This window comes from Pongo abelii, chromosome 18, assembly GCF_028885655.2.
Source record: "Pongo abelii isolate AG06213 chromosome 18, NHGRI_mPonAbe1-v2.0_pri, whole genome shotgun sequence".
Classification (NCBI taxonomy): Eukaryota; Metazoa; Chordata; class Mammalia; order Primates; family Hominidae; genus Pongo; species Pongo abelii.
Window position 1 is genome coordinate 6,531,785 of NC_072003.2, and position 15,118 is coordinate 6,546,902.

General features: G+C 44.5%; 1 protein-coding gene and 1 pseudogene across 16 annotated transcripts in view; one reads left to right on the top strand and one right to left on the bottom strand.

Annotated features, from left to right (window-relative positions):
- Positions 1–15,118, top strand: part of RBFOX1 (RNA binding fox-1 homolog 1) — a 2,503,848-nt gene that overhangs the window by 11,948 nt on the left and 2,476,782 nt on the right. The window lies entirely within an intron of this gene.
- On the bottom strand, positions 8,409–8,777 carry LOC103889367 (small ribosomal subunit protein eS24-like; annotated as a pseudogene).

The window sequence follows — 15,118 nt, forward strand, 5'->3', positions numbered from 1 at the left end:
TCATCACAGCCCTTGACTCTGTAAGGCATATGGGTTTGTGCATGTGTGTGAGCACGGCCTTGGCTTCTCTGTGAGTTTCAAACTCGAGGTTGTGTTTATGCAGGGTTAGGCTTGCCAGGAGGTCCAGTTAAATGTGAATTTCTCATTAACCATTTTTTTTTGTTTGGTGCAAATATATCCCATGCAATATTTGGGACCTACTTACCCTAAAAAATGATTTGTTGTTTATCTGAAATTCAGGTTTAACTGGCATCCTGTCTTTTCACTTGTTACATATGAGAGTTCCGTGTGGGGGTTATCAGTGTGCATTTGTGAGTTCCCATGTGAAGGACCTCTCCAAGTGTCTGTAGGTGCCAGGATGGAGATGGACAGAGAAGATCCTCTTGGGCTGCTTTAGTGGCACCTAGAGGCTGTCAGGTTGGACACTTCAGCTCCAGGGGCCTGGGCAGCACTGTCCAGCACCTGCCTGCTCCTGTCTTCTCCACGGGGGCTGACTTCCCTGCCATCTCTTTCCAAATACAGTGGCAAGCGCTATCCCATCCGCCCCCATCTGGAGCTCGGCTGCCCAGCCAGACAAGATGGCAAACAGTGTGCAGATGGCTGCAAAGCTTTCCCCAGCTCCTTCTGCAAGGGGCCTGTAGATGAAACGGAAGCCTTCATCCTCACCGCCTCCCCCTTCCAGAAAACCCAGGCAACAGCCACCTCTGAATGCTGCTTTAGAAGCTTCTCTCTCCTGGTGATTAAACCACCCCAAACAAATAAAGCACTGCATTTCCACCATAAGCTTGTTCACATGCACGCAGCCAATTGTCTTGGATCTGCCCGTGTGCCTGATTCATCAGGGTGAGGGGTTCTCCTCTGAGGTGCTTGCAAAGAGCTGCTTAATTTTCATCTGAAAGACTCTCTGTAGAAACCAGGCCCAGCTTTGGAAGAAAGCCCTTTCTCCCCCTTTAGCAAATTCTGTGTCATTCTTTTTTTTTTTTTTCTTTCCTTTTTGAGACGGAGTTTCACTTTTGTTGCCCAGGCTGGAGTGCAATGGTGCAATCTCGGTTCACTGCAGTCTCTGCCTCCCAGGTTCAAGCGATTCTCCTGCCTCAGCCTCCTGAGTAGCTGGGACTAGAGGCACCCACCACCACACCCGGCTAATTTTTTTAGTAGAGAGGGAGTTTCACCATGTTGGCCAGGCTGGTCTCGAACTCCTGACCTCAGATGATCCACCTCGTCCTCCCAAAGTGCTGGGATTACAGGTGTGAGCCACCATGCCTGGCTAGAATTCTATGTCATTCTGGATACTTATCATGACTTCAAGCATCCAGGACTCTGTCAGGGGTATTCTGAGCCTGAGGGTGTATGTGTGTCCAGCTAGCTTGGAGGTTGTCTACAGGCAGGTTGAACTTGGCCTCTGAGTCTGTGGCAGCCTCACATGGGAAATACCACCAGTGAGCCTTATCCTGTGCTTTTAGGAGATAGTTTCTATTTAGTCATTGCTGAATCTGTTACAGACAGGGTCTCAATTTCTTGCAAGTCCTGTATGAGGTCAGTGCTGTGATTATCCACATGTTCACTTGCTCTCTCTGGCCTCTTTCAGGCTCTTGCACTTCCTTTGCTCTTTTCCTGCCACAGGGCCTTTGCACATCCTGCTCTTTCTGCCTGGAAAGATTTTCCCTCTCTCTGCCTCTTCACCTGGTCACGGTCTCATCTGACAGTGGAGTCACCACATCCTCAGGGACGCCTGGCCACACTGACTCAGTCACAGCAACTCCCTGTTATCTGCTCTCATGACACCAGGTGCCTCTCTGTGGTAGACACTAGTTCAGCTACAGCTTCCTATTTCTGTGCGTGTCATCCTTCCCCTTCAAGACGGTAGTCACCGTGAGGGCCAGGGCCATGCCTGTTCCTGATTCTCATTTGTGTCTCTAGTGTTTAGTGTATGTTCACCTAGAATTTGATTAATGAATGACGTCATACCCACTTTACAGATGAGAAAGTTGAGGCTCAGGAACATTATGTAACTTGCTCAGTATTAGATACTGATGGTTTGAAGCCATCTGGCTGGTCGCTGGGTGCACACTCTTAACCACTTCACCATGGTTCTTCTCTCACGGTAGTCCTCCAACGGCAGGAGTGAGAGACAACTTTAGGACAGGTGTAACCAGAATCCCAGGGGTTATCCTAGAAGATGGTGTCGGGAACATACTTGCCTATGGACCTTCTTACTGTATTGCATAAAATACCCAGTTTTTCTGACTTGCCTTTAGTAAAGATCTTAGTTGTCAGTAGGAAAGGGTGGATGTTTACACTTTTTTAGAAAGGAGTCTATATCATATTTATCTTGTGGTCTGCCATGCCCTCCTGATCTTCAGCTTCAGTTATGCAAAATTAACACTTCTCTTGACTGCCTGTCTCTTACTTGTTCAGTTTCTTTTCTGTGTTCGAGATTGCTTAGAAATTTTCCCCATTACTACAGCCTGCTTCCCACCTGCATCCCCCACCCAGCTTGTTCTGGATTTTGTCAACAACAGTTCCAGCGTTTAGTGAGGGCTGGATTGAAGGATAGTCTTGGAAAAGGCTGTGTGATGAAAGGTGAAGATACCTAATGGGCAGGCAGTCATCAGGGTTAATTCAAAGGCTGGAAGAAGGGCTGACCTGGAGGACTGGAAATGTCTTTGAGCCGAAGGTCATGTGCAGGTGGAACGAAGAGGGTGAGCCTTTTGGGGTGAACTGCAAGTATTTGATAAGATCTCTGTCCCCATGGTTGGGGAAGTCTTGATAAGCATTCTCAATGTGATACAGGGATTAAGGAACCCCTGGCTCTACCTGCCCAGCATGGCAGTAACATGACACAGCCAAGTTATTGATTATTGGTTGCCCAGCTGTCATCAGCTCAACATCTTCTGTTAGTTATAGCTGTAACTTGCATTAGTTATCAATGCCAGTTTTGACTTTCCTAGTCAATAAAGTGTTCTGAGAGTGGTGACTAAGGCTGAGCACTACCCATTATCATGAGTATTACAGAGGCAAGCCCCCTTGCCCACCTACCTGCAGGTGATGAGACACCCTAGGGAAATCACTCAATTCTTTGGAGGACCCCGAATAAATGCTCAAGTCCATCTGTTCATCTGTCTGTCTGTCAACCCTTCCACCCTTCCATGCATCCATCTATCCACCCACCCACCCATCTATCCATCCAATCCAGTCTCTTATGCACCCAGCTATCATCCACCTACCCACCCACCAACCCATCTATCCATCCACTCACCCATGCATCTATCCACCCATTCACTCATCTACCCATCTATCCACCTGCCCATCCATTCATTTATATATCCCTCCACCCATTCACCCACTCATCCATTTCTCCACCCACTCAGCCATCCCTTCACTGACTCAGGCATCCATTCATTCATCCACCTGCCCACCCACTCATCTATCCATCCACCCATCTGTCTGTCCATCCACCTATGTATCCATCCATTTGCTTGTACTTCTGTTCATTTATTCCACAAAGACTTGTTAACCACCTATAGATTCTGGGGAGGTACCTGCTGTAGTAATTGAGAACACGGTCTCTGGAATATGATTCCCTGGGCTCAAACTGAGCTGCCTCCTAGCTAGCTGCTTGGGTAAGTTATAGAAACTGTGCTTTGATTTTCTTATCTGAAAATTGGCTATTAATAGCTTCTACTCTTGCAGATATAGTGAGGATTAAATAAGATGTCACATTAAAAGTGCATCATCGACACTCAATCGAGATTAGGTTTTACCATTCATTATTATTCTTGGCAGATGCTGCATATAACGTGGAGAGCATACGAAAGACACATGTTTGAAACAGTAGTGACATACAGGTGCTAAGTTCTGCAGTAGGGGAAGGGCAGAGAGCCATGGAGAGGGCCTGGCCCAATCCTGGAGCCTCAGAAAAAAGTTCCCCATTGAATTGCTGTTTTAGCTGAGACTTGTGGGATGGGTAGTAGTTGGAGATCCCAGACAGGATGTGACCGAGTTAGCCAGGGAAAAATTGGGTCCTGGTACCCATAGCAGAGTTGAGTGATCCAGTCCTTCTGTCTCCTCTGACTGGAAGTTCACCAGATCTGGGAATGTCAAGTTGAGGGAGGGGGCTGACAATGACCATGACCTTCACCTGTCCTCACATGTCCTCTGTGTGTCTGCAAAGCCTCTGCCTCAGTCTCCTCTTCTGGAAAGTGGGAATGGAAACCACATCTGCTTCTCTCCCAGGACTGCTAGGAAGACAAGATTAGATGGCAGGTGAGAGCTCTTTGAAAATGAAAACATTCTACTATTTGAATGCAAAGTATTCTTCTTTGCCTGTGATTTTCCCTAATCTGTGAACTCATACTGGACCTCGAAGCTGTCTATTAAAATAAAATAGCAAAGTGGCTGGGCATGGTGGCTTATACCTGTAATCCTAGCACTTTGAGAGGCCGAGGAGGGTGGATCACTTGAGGCCAGGAGTTCGATACCAGCCTGGCCAATATGCGAAACCCCATCTCTACTAAAAATACAAAAATTAGCCAGGTGTGGTGGCGTCTGCCTGTAGTCCCAGCTACTCAGGAAGCTGAGGCACAAGAATCATTTGAGCTGAGGAGGCAGAGGTTGCAGTGAGCCGAGATGGCACCACTGCACTCCAGCCTGGGTGACAGAACAAGGCTCTGTCTGAAAAAAGAAAAAAAAAAGCAAAGTTAACACTTCCTCCATCTCTCCCCTGGGGGAGGCAATTTGTCAAAGATTGTTGTTGGATTTTATACACAGGGAAATCTAAGGAAGGTGTGGAAACCAGACCAGGAGTCCAGACTCTGGTCTCCCTGTTTACAGGGTCTTAAATGGGGGAGCCACTTTGGGTTTTTTCTACAAGATTGCTTTGTAAAAAAACCAAGAAACAAACAAACAAACAGAAAACTCAAAAAAATAGCCCTGACCTAAATATTCACAAGGGACTTTAGGCAATATCTGCAAACAAAAGTGAGTGATGAGTGGAATCTGTCACCTTTACAACTAAGACAGCTCCAGAGTTGAAGCAAGTGGAAATATCTCTAGAGACAGAGATTTGGGCAGGTTTTGCCAGTTACAAGCTATGAGAACCTGGGCAGGTTTAACTCTCTGAGCTTCTGTGACCTTGTAAAATAGGATGCATTGCACTAAACATGCAGGAGGAATCCCAGCATCCTCCTGTGCACAAGGCTGGTTTCTTCCCATCCTTTTCCTTGTTCTGCCTCTCTCCTCCTCTCCAAGAGATGAATACATTTGGACCCAGTAGGGGCCTATGTTTGCAGAAGCTCCCTGGTGATTCTCATGCAGCCAGCCTGGCTCTGGCACTGAGTTCTTGGACACTTCTGGAGGCACATTTACTAGTGAGGAAGGTCACTGTGTGTTAAAGGGCATGATTCATCTTCCATTCCTTTCTTCCATGAAGCAAAGTGCATGGATCAACTGAGATGAGAGAGTCCCCACCGTCAGCCTCCCCCACGCTTCCCTCCCTCCCCATTCCTTGTGTGCTGTACTTTGTCTCGACTTCCTCTGCTCTGCACCAGGCCGGGAGACGGTAAGATCTTAAAAAAATCATTTTTTTTTTTTTTGGGGGAAATGGGATCAAGAGGGTTTTTGTTTGCTTGTTTGTTTGAGACAGGGTCTAACTCTGTCACCCAGGCTGGAGTGCAGTGGTGTGACCTTGGCTCACTGCAGCCTTGACCTTCTGGGCTCAGGTGATCCTCCCACCTCAGCCTCCTGAGTAGCTGGGACTGCAGGTGCACACCACCATGCCTGACTAATTTGTCTATTTTTTGTAGAGATGAGGTTTCACCATGTTGCCTAGGCTGGTCTCAAACTCCTGGGCTCAAGCAGTCCTCCATCCACCTCGGCCTCCCAAAGTGCTGAGATTACAGGCATGAGCTGCTGTGCCTGGCCAAGGTTTTTTTTTTTTATTATTATGAAAAATTTTCAATAAACATAAAAGTAGAGAGACTAATGAGCTATCATATACCCATCACATAGGTTTAAAAACTATTAACGTTTGCAATATTTACTCTATTTGTTTTTCTGAAGTATTTAAAAAATAGTTTACAGTAGTTATGTAATTGCATTATGATATTCACCCCTATATAATTTACTTTCCCTCTAAAAACATGAGGGCATTTTTTATATGATCATTGTCATACCTAATCACATTACCAGTAATTCCTTAATATCCTCTAAGATCAAGTTTACATTCAGATGTCTAGTTCTCAAAATGTCAGTTGTGATTATTTTTTTCTTTGAGCAAAGATAATAACATCTCAAGATTTAATGACAGAGTTTCCATGTTAGCCCTGATGTCTAAGCTCTGTGGTCCATTGTGGCTTTACTTGAAAGTCTCAGGCTAGGCGTGGTGGCTCACACCTGTAATCCCAGCACTTTGGGAGGCCAAGGTAGGCAGATCATAAGGTCAAGAGTTCAAGACCATCCTGACCAACATGGTGAAACCCTGTCTCTATTAAACATACAAAAATTAGCCGGGCGTGGTGGCAGGCGCCTATAGTCCCAGCTACTCGGGAGGCTGAGGCAGGAGAATCGCTTGAACCCAGGAGGCGGAAGTTGCATTGAGCTGAGATTGCACCACTGCACACCAGCCTGGGTGGCAAGAACGAGACTCTGAAAAAAAAAAAAGTCTCTCACTGTGGTCTTATAATAAAAGGACACTCCGTTTCCCATCTGGCCCCTGCTCCTTAATGTGAGCCCCCTCCTGTGGGGAGGAGGGGTGACCTTCAGCGCAGGTTCAAGCATTCCCAGGGCTGGCTCTGATCCCGATAAAGCCCGTCGTCATGAATGAATGCTTGCCTTGCAGGTTATTGTAAGTATTGGAAATAGTGCATGTGGAGTGTCCTTATGATGCCTGGGACAGTAATGAATATTTATAGTTTTCTTTTACTGCCTTTTTTTTAGTGTTTTCCATAGTTCCATGTTTCTACAACCCTTAGGAACATCAGAATTATGTGTGTGTGGGTGCTTATTAAATACACCAATTACTGGAGCTCAATCCCAGACAGTTTGATGATTAGGGGCTCAGCTAGGATCTATGTTTGCAAAAGCTCCCAGCTGATCTCATGCAGCCACCCTGGCTCTGGCTCTGGCTCTGGGAGCTGGGTTGGGAACTAGTCTTTGGTGCTATTCTGCTGAAACTTCAAGTTGGGCTCTTTGACTCCGTCTTGTATTGTCATCACTTGCATTCAGGTCTGTTTTTCCCCTGGATTGTATACTCCTTGATGTCTGGGTCATTTCAGCTTGTGAGCTGAGCTTTCAGTGGGTGCTTAGTGGAACAGGTGCTGAATGGAGTCAGGCTCTAGGGAGGCCAGCGTGTGTTGGTAAGTGAGAGACAAAAATCATTTTAAAAAGAATCTTTTTGCCCTTCAGTTGTGTTTGTCATGAGTTAATGTGACTTACTCTAGTGGTAGCCAGTGCAGCTTAAGTGGAGGTCTTGCCCTGAAATGGAGCCAGGTTATGGATCAGCAGAGCTGCCAAAAGCGTTTTGGGGGAGATGTTTCTGTGTCACCCTCAGTTGATTGAACTCAAGTTTTCACTCCCGTTAAACACCACGTGGGGGCCATTCTGACTTCTGCGGAGTGGGTATGATCAGATCTTCTGTAAAAGTGTAAGTGAGGAGGCTGGGCACGGTGGCTCACACCTGTAATCTTAGCACTTGGGAGGCTGAGGTGGTCAGATCACTCGAGGCCGAGAATTTGAGACCAGCCTGGGCAACATGATGAAACCTCGTCTCTACTAAAAATACAAAAATTAGCCAGGCATGATGGTGCATGCCTATAATCCCAGCTACGGGGGAGGCTGAGGCAGGAGAATCGCTTAAGCCTGGGAGGCGGAGGTTTGGTAAGCTGAGATCATACCACTGCACTCCAATGTGGGTGACGATTGTTTAACCACCACCAAAATGGGTTCTGATTCCAAATATTAATATGAAGGACATTGGTGACATTGTCTCAAAAAATTAATGAATACAGAAAAGTACAGAAAGGGAGAAAAATTACCCCAAATCTCAGGACCCCAAGAAATAAACCTCCTAATATTAAGTGAACAGCATTCCTCGCTATGCACAGAGATGGCTAGAGACATGAACAGACACTTCTGATCACACAAAATGAGATTTTAAAAACAAGAAATAGCAAATTGAATGCTGTGTAAATTTATCTGAAGAAAAAGAAATGGAAGTGAAACTGAACGAACTGGTCAGCTCAGATAAATGTAGTTTTTTCTTATCAAAAATCAGTTTCTAGAACATCTAAGAAATCAAAGGTGATGAAAAATATTAAGATGTTTTATATATATGTAGAAGTCTTTACAGTTGACTGATCATCTCGTGAAAAATTGGTACAGTCACTGAAAATAAAGTCATTGCAAAATCTTTACTCCTTTTGCTTTTTGCCAGCACCGACATTGGCCTTTGCAGCCTCTTGACTTCATTCTGCCCTTGCATTCCTTTTGCTGTTTTCTTGAGGTCGTCTTCTTCTCATGCCAGCCGTGTCTTGCAAGTCTATGTTTGAGTTCATTTTTCTTTGCATAATTCAAAGAACCCGATAGCATGCCAAAGCCCATTGTTTAACCACCACCAAAATGGGTTCTGAGTCCAACTATTAATATGAAGATGACATCCATTGTGGTCTTGTACATGTTGTTGCCTTCCCGGGGTGAAGGACTTTGGAGACCATTTGTTTCCTCTGGAGCGGTTGATTGGTCATGAACTTCCTGGTCCAGATAGTTACTGTGTCATTCATCATGGTGGTTGTTCCTCAGGTGGTTAGGGAGGAAAATAAACAAGAAGTTATATATTTAAAACCAAGTTTCAATTTTAGACCTGATTAATTGACTTAATAAAGGGCATTACCACTTCTACTTCGTACAGTCCCTCCCTTTACCCCTGGAAACTAGTTATTTCTAGGTTGTTTTATGTTGTTAAGGTTGACCACCATTTCTTTCTGTTCTGCAATCATAGTCCTATTTTTAAATGGATTCAGCTCTCATCACTAGCCTTTTGTCATGGTCATTCAATTCACAAGTTGCTTATTTTTTAATTTCTTGGCTGACTAAATTTTATTATGAAGGCTTTTTTTTTTTTAAAAAAAAAAGAGGTCAGAAATACTATATTCTCTAAGTTCTTGAACATGTGATAGTGTCTTTTGCCTATTTTGATTGGGCAATAATTTAGTTGGCTATAAAAATCTTGGATTATATTCTGTTTCCCTTAGAAATTATAGGCACCCATCCACTGACATTTCATTGTGCTTTTTTTTTTCTTTTGAGTTGGAGTCTCTCTCTGTCACCCAGCCTTCAGTGCAGTGGCGCGATCCCGGCTCACTGCAAGCTCTGCCTCCCGTGTTCATGCCATTCTTCTGCCTCAGCCTCCCGAGTAGCTGGGAGTACAGGCGCCCACCACCATGCCTGGCTAATTTTTTTGTATTTTTAGTAGAGACAGGGTTTCACTGTGTTAGCCGGGATGGTCTCGATCTCCTGACCTCGTGATCTGCCAGCCTTGGCCTCCCAAAATGCTGGGATTACAGGTGTGAGCCACCGTATGAGCCCAGCCTCATTGTGCTTTCTACTCACCCCCTTTCCCTGGCCTCTTCCATCTTGTCTTCTTCTCTCCCAGTAGTTTCTTCATGAAGAGGCCGTATGCTATATTCCATGAGATATTTCACACTCAAAGAAGACTTCTTTTATACTCTTTTGATAATTTGTCTGGGAATCACTGTCTTGATTTATAAGGGAGTTTGTAATAAATACAGTAAAAGAGAAACACACAATGTATTTTAAGACATCAGAGAAGGGAGAGACCAATTCTATTAATATTTGCGGTTAGCAGGGAAGGCTTAGTTAAGAGGCGACATTTGAACTAAGCCTTGTAATAAGGGAAGGATTTGGACATGCAGTAATGGGGGGAGAGTAGAAGCAAGACATGATGGTTAATGTTATGTATCAATTTGACTGGGTTGTGGGGTGCCCAGATATTTGACTACACATTATTCTGGGTGTGTCTCTGAGGTATTCTGAATGAGGATAACATTTAATTGGTAGACTGAATAAGGCAGATTGTCCTCCCCAATGTGGGTGAGCCTCATCCAATCCACTGAAGACCTGAACAAAACAAAAAGGTAGAGTCACAGAGAATTTGCTCTCTTTACCTGATTATATTTGAGCTCGGACATCAGTCTTCTCCTGACTTTAGATGTGGACTCGAGTTGGAACTATATCATTGGCTGTCCTGGTCTCCAGCTTGCTGGCTGCAGACTCCAGGACTCCTTAGCCTCCATAACCATGTGAGCCATCCCTTACAACAAACCAATCTGTCTCTCTCTATGTGTATAGCTCTACCTCTATCTCTCTGCTCTTTCTCTGGAGAACCCAGAGTAATACACAAGGTTATATTAGAGAAGAGGATGGCCCAAGGAAAAGCATGGAGGCAGAAAAGTGCAAAGAGGGTTTGGGAAGACTGGGGTCCTGATGGGGAGTTTGGATTTCACTGTGTGTAGCATGGAGAATCCTTGAAAATATTCAAGAGGTGAAAATTGTATTTGTGGAAGAACACCAGGAGTATGTGAAAAGAAAAAGACTCACTCCATTTTAACTCCACTGAAGGGGGCATCAAAGGGATGCACTGGGGACATGGGTTGGAGGGTAGTTGAGGCCGTATCTGGAGGATCTTTACTTCTAGGCTGAGTCTGAAGTTATCTTTCTGGGGAGTGGGAGATTACAAATCTTTGAGCTCCACTCAAGAGATGGTTTTGCTAACAATGTCAGGGCGATGGTGGTGGTGGTGGTGGTGGTGGTGGTGGTGGTGGTGGGAAACTGGTAGCATGAATTCTAATTGGGCTTCTGCTATTCTAGCCGAGAAAGGTGAGGAATGGACTTGCAGTAGAATAATACAGATCTGGGAATCAACTGTATGGAGGAGGTAGTTATAGGTGATGAGATGGCTCAGGGACAAAGTTTGGTAGAAGGAGAAAAGATAGTAGGCTGGTACAAAAATAATTGCTGTTTTTGCCATTACTTTTGCACCAACCTAATAGGATGCAAACTTCGGAGCCATCTGCAACAGAGGGATTGATGAAGATCAACAAAGTTTGGGAACACAGGAAGGGAGTGGGGAGGGTAATGACTTGAGGGCATAGCAGGGATAATCAAGGTTTTTCTTGTTAGCATGTGGAGACTTAAGCATGATTATATGTTAAACGCCTGGCACATACATGGTGCAAAATATGAGTGAAATGAGGAGTGAAGGTGGTGAGTCATGGGAGTTCCAAGGGAATGGGTGATAAAGGGAGGTCTCAAATGAGGCGCAAGTGGAGATGGTAGCTTGGGAAAGGAGAAAGGATGCTTCTCCTTATGAGATGGGAAAGGCAGAGGAAGAGGGTCCAGATACAGTGATCTAGGGGTGAGATGGAAGTGAGTTGAGCGAACTCAACTCTGAGTGGGCTCTGAAACCCCTAGGGATGGGTTTGGGGGGCTTTGAGATACGGAAGAGGTTTAAAGTCAATTGTTCTAGCAAATATTGTTTGGAATTTATTTGTGATGCTTAAAAATATTGCTGAACAGAAGTGAAGTCTACCCTAGAGTTGGATGGTGAGATTATTTAGTGGAACTACCAGATCCATGTTGTGATTCTTTCCAGTATCATTCAGCAGCCCTTGGACAGTTGCAAGGCAAGTCATCAATGGGGTATGGAAATTTTCCAGGTGGGTGTGGTTGAAAGCAGGGAAGAAGGAGTTTAGGAGAACATTACAAGAAGAAGGTGACTGTAAGGTCCAGGCTGAGCAGGAAGGTAAAGCAAGAAGGAAACATGAGGTTGTGAAGAGAAGTTTAGAGGGATGAGGAGGCAGGAGAGGTGAACAGTTGCAGGATGTAGCTAGAGTGGCGATGTTAGATCTTGGGGCCAGAGAGCTTTACAGTGATTATGAAGATCAAGGGGCGTTAGAATCAAGCTATAGAGAGCCACCGTTTGATGTTGGGATGTGAGGATGCTGCAGGTGGATGTCTGTGCATTGATGGTGAGAACGTGGTCACCCTGGCCCTTCTAAGGAGACTGTGCTCTGTTCTTGGGGCCGTTTTCATCACCTGATTAGAGCAGTGGTCCCCAAATGGTGTTCTTTGGACCATCTGTATAAAATGTTCATGGGTCAAGGATAAAATAGAAAAACAGAGAAAATGTCACAGAAATGTGCCCATTGGTGAAAGACCACCAGCTGTCGTTTTTGGAGGATTGTTCTTTATTCTAAAAATTTATATATTCTATTAAAACATTTTTGTATTTGCATTTTTTCTCCTTTATGAAATGCCATGGGGTAGAAATTTGTAATGTATCCAATTCTCCTGTCTTCATGCATTGCCCTGTGGCGGGGGAGGGGATGTGGCTAGTACTGGCCAGTAGGCTGGGGGCAGAGGTGCAGTGTGAGACTTCTAGCCTGGAGCATTTAATTCTTAGTACAGGGCTCTCTAGCATTCTCCTCCCTCTGTTCCCTGCTTGGTGATACTCGAGGTAATGCAACCCCCATTAGCCTTAGTCTTAGGGCAAGTTTGATGGGAAACAGAGCACCCCACACCTCCCTGCAGATGTAGCAAGAGTGAGAAAAACAACTTCTGATGTTTGAAGTTACCAAGATTTAGGAGTTGTTTGTTATTGCAGCAAAACCTAACCTATTCTGACCAATCATGGTGGAATTTCTGTGTGTGTGTGTGTATGTGTGTCTGTGTGTGTGTGTGTGTGTAAAACTGGTACTTTAAAAAAGTTCCTTCTTACCAAAAAGAAAAAAAAATAGCAACCTTATGTTGGTTCTCAAATTAAAAAAATATTTTTACTGGTTTATAAAATAGAAAAATCTGAGAATCTGTAGCTTAGAGAACTACAGTGTGGGATGTCTGTAAAGACCAGGTTATTTTATCGGCTCCTAACACCCCTTTACAGAAGCTTAGCCAAGACTTGGACTATTTCAGTCTTTCCCATTCCACATTCCATGGACTCTTGAAGAGACATTGATAAAACAGTGCAGCCATGAACCACCCTAACTCAATCCTAGTGGTAGAACCCCCCTTTTACTGCAGAATGAGCTTCTTGCTACAGTGATACTTGAACCCCTTAGGTATATTCTGTACTAATTATATTAAAACATGACCAATGCTTTTGCTTTGTTGTCCCCCAAATTAAACACCTTAATCACGAGAACCCGGAGAATTAGATTTAGTGTGACTGATTCCCAACTGTCAGTAAGAACATAATTAGATTATATTTTTCTCCAGTTCAAATAAAAGAAAATTGACAATAAAATGCTGATCAATATGTGTAGCTCAGGAGGTAGAGCCTGCTTTGAGATGCAGAAGTGTTTGTTTTTTTAGGTCTATATTCTTGAGTAAAGAAAAAAATCCATCTCTCTTTCCTAGAGGGGAAGACTTTCAGAGCTGGGCTTGACAACAGCCTGACTATCAGAGGCTGAATTAAACCAATAGGTACCTCTTTGGAGTGAATGGTGCATTTCTCCTGTTCGGGGGACTGTGCTTTTATGGTGGAGTTTGATTTCTGTCTTGGTCTCCAGATGTGTGTATCTGTGGGTGGATGTCTGCATGTAAATGGAAGTGTATACCTGTGTGGGTGTGTACAAAATTTCCATGTGAATCTCAGCTTTGTGGGGATCTCCGGGTCTTGAGCCCAGCAGATGCCGTTTGAAGAAAAATCACTTGAAAATGAGACAGAAAGAATGGAAACCAAATCCTAGCTCTAAAGGCACCAGGCTGATTAAAAAAACAACTCTGGATTTTCTTTGTTTTGGACTCTACCTGCCTCCAAATGATATTTCTGTTTCCTATGAAATGATTAGAATGAAAGAGATCCTGAGCACGAAAGAGCAGATACTGTGTGATTCTGTGTATGTCAGGGTTTCAGCTGTGACGCTGCTGACATTTCGGCTCAGCAATTTCTCTGTTGTATGTGTTGGGGTTCCCTGTGCATTTTAGGATGTTGAGTGGCATCCCTGGATCCCTGGACTCACTGGATGCAGTAACACAACTCCCACCAAGTAGAGAAAACCCCCAGTGTCTCCAGATATTGCCTAATGTCCCCAGGGGGCAAAATAGTCCCCATCCGAGAACTGCTGCTCTCATAAAGTACAATGTCAGGTGAAATAGGTGGAGGTTGTTGGTAGTAGAGATGGAAGAGACCCCAGGAATATCCTGCAAGGGGCTGTAATGTTCTGTTTCTTGAACTGGGTGTTGCTAATATGGAGATGTTCAGTTTTTTGTTTTTTTTTTGAGGCAGGATCTTGCTCTGTCACCCAGGCTGGAGCACAGTGGCACCATCATGGCTCACTGCAACCTCTGCCTCCTGGGCTCAAGGAGTCCTCCCACCTTAGCCCTCTGGAGTAGCTGGGACTACAGGCATGTGCCACCACTCTTGCCTAATTTTTGTATTTATTTATTTTTTGTAGAGAGTGGGGTCTCACCATGTTGCCCAGGCTGGTCTTGAGCTCCTGGGCTCAAGCAATCTGCTCACCTCGGCCTCCCAAAGTGCCGGGATGACAGGCATGAGCCACTGTGCCTGGCCAGTATGTTCAGTTTGTAAGGAAAGTACTATGTTGACCTCTTCTATGTGCACATTTCTTTTAGTAATAATTCAATAAAGCATTTAGAAAAATTGGTCATAATAGGAGTGATTTGTAGAGTGATTGGCATGAAAGCTGATCACCTTAATTTGAACTACTCTGAAATGAGCACCAGGGCCCACAAAGAGGAGCCTTTCAAGGTGTCATAGCCAAGGATAGGAGTGTGTTGTGTACATCTCTGCATAAAGGATTTGCTGGATACATGGAAGGATGAAGCCTCCTTCTGAGGACAAAGGCAGCAAAGCAAGTGGAAGTCCAAAGCATTGAGCTTTCTAAATGGACTTTGCTAAAATCTTGTGGATGACTCATGTTCTTAACATACACCCATGTACATGTTGTCCATATAAACATTAATTCTGTAACGAGGCCCACACATAAGGGTTTTTTATTTTTTTTTCTTTTGAGACAGTCTTGCTTTATTGCCCAGGCTACAGTACAGTGGCATAATCTTGACTCACTGCAACCTCCACCTC